Source organism: Sinocyclocheilus rhinocerous, unplaced genomic scaffold (genome assembly GCF_001515625.1).
Source record: "Sinocyclocheilus rhinocerous isolate Xijiao unplaced genomic scaffold, SAMN03320098_v1.1 scaffold1449, whole genome shotgun sequence".
In the NCBI taxonomy this organism is placed as follows: Eukaryota; Metazoa; Chordata; class Actinopteri; order Cypriniformes; family Cyprinidae; genus Sinocyclocheilus; species Sinocyclocheilus rhinocerous.
Window position 1 is genome coordinate 658502 of NW_015664992.1, and position 2106 is coordinate 660607.

Consider the following 2106-nt stretch of genomic DNA (forward strand, 5'->3'; position numbering starts at 1 on the left):
GCGACACTGCCACACACATCAGGCTGTTTTCGCTGAAGAGAAACTGAGGTCTGTAATGCTTCTTAACAGAAAGTAATTGTGACACCGGTCTGCTCAATTTAGTTCAACGTTGTTCCTGTTCAGTTTAATGTGTGTTCTAGATTCTTTGGGAACACTCACCATGTCAGACTCATCACAGGTGCACGGTTAAAGGAGGCCACTGTATCACTCCCTTTCAAGACACGCTGCCACAGAGAAGGTTGTGACGTAGTCTCCTCTTTGCCGAGTACTGCCAATCAAAAGCTAGCAGGTTCCACCCAGATTTGAACTCGGATCGCTGGATTCAGAGACCAGAGTGCTAACCGTTACATCATGGATCCAAGCAGCAGCAGGGGCGTCTGCCCTTTTGTTTGCAGTGTAGAAATGACTCAGAAAGAGGCACTGAGAAAAGCAACTGACCCGCGAGCAACAGAATGGTGTCCAAAAAGCACTCCCGGCTCCCCTCTGCCGAAACCCGGGACCAAACCAGGGACCTTTAGATCTTTAGTTTAACGCTCTCCCAACTGAGCTATTTCAGCCTCAATGTGCCAATCTCTAAGCCCGACTGAGTGACCCTCTCAACGCAACGTGAACTGTATTTAAGAGACCAAGTAAAAAAAGGACAAGATGTCGACACTGAAAGACAAGTACCTAACAATGCAGTGCAATTGAGCCAAAGAAAGCAGGACCACAGCCGCTCCTCAAAAACAGCGGTTTCAAAGCCGCAGGTGGGCTCATCCGGATGTAGCGAATCAGCTCAAAGGGGAAATATGAATAATTAATTATAACTAGTTATAATTAATTATTCATATTTCCCCTTTGAGCTGATTCGCTACATCCGGATGAGCCCACCTGCGGCTTTGAAACCGCTGTTCGGGTTAAAGCTTAAGCAGTAAAGAGAAGACAAATAAAGACATGAGGCTATGGTACAATTTGATATTCAGCAGATCTACACCCTGAAGGAAACATCAGTTTCTTAGTTCAAACACACCTTTGTAACAAGGTACAAATGATACTTAATGTATCAATTAATAACACTAAGTTTGATACTTCCATGTCTCTCCTGTTTGAAAGAGAGTCCTGATGCACTTTGGGGCTCCAGTTGGTTGGCTGAAGTTAGGTGATGAGAAAGTACCATTTTGAGTCAGAGGATCTTGATGAATGGAAAGACTAGGCTGAAGCCTGGTGCAGATTTAGGGTTGCAGAAGAGTTTCTAGCTCACATCCTTATCTTCTCAGAAACTAACAGAACCGCAGACTGAAGGGCTATATGTTGGAGCCCACCGGGCACACCCGCACCGGCTCAAGCTCTCCACACGGGCAGCAATCAGAAGATTTAGCAAAATAACTGGGTGGAACTGTGCGTGAGCCCTTTAAAGTCTGAGACGAGTCACGCCTCTCAGGATGGGCTTGTCCAATGAGAAAGGCTGAATTTCCAAGTGGGAGGTTGGAAATACTGGGGGGTTTTATGACCCTTTGTCTGCGAGCACGGTAATTTGCATATGGAACTGGATTGGATGTTGATATGCAAACTATTAAAGATTCTTAGAACACTAACATGTTGCATAGGTATCCACATATTATATCAGAATCAGAATCAGAAGAGCTTTATACCAAGTATGTTTACACACACAAGGAATTTGACTTGACGACAGGAACGACAGGAGCAGAAGAAAGTAAACACATAGAGCAGACATACATGATAGTGCAAACATACACACAGAATACACAGAATAAGATGGAATATAACACTAATGTAATAAAAAAAGCAGAAATTAAATAATGTACTATATACAGAAATAGAAGTACAGATAAAAATGTAATTGTTTAGATAAATGTACAGATATGTTATAAGTGTGCAGTTTACAAGTGTACAAATTTTGGATTCTGTGTATAAATATGTCAGTTGTGATGGATGATGTATAATTATGAAAGTTTAATTGTTCAGAAGGCATGCCTTCTGGGCTGGGTGTGAGGGGTCCAAGGTCATTTTCTTAGCCCTTTTCCTCACTCTCCTCACTCTGAGATCTCATCATGAACAGCACTGTGGCTGCAGTAGAGTCATTCAGGTTCCTGGGCACCACTATCT

General features: G+C 43.1%; 1 non-coding gene across 1 annotated transcript; it reads right to left on the bottom strand.

Annotated features, from left to right (window-relative positions):
* Positions 1-484: 484 nt before the first annotated feature.
* On the bottom strand, positions 485-557 carry trnaf-aaa (transfer RNA phenylalanine (anticodon AAA)). The gene has a single exon. It is a non-coding gene; the product is annotated as a tRNA-Phe (tRNA).
* Positions 558-2106: the final 1549 nt, after the last annotated feature.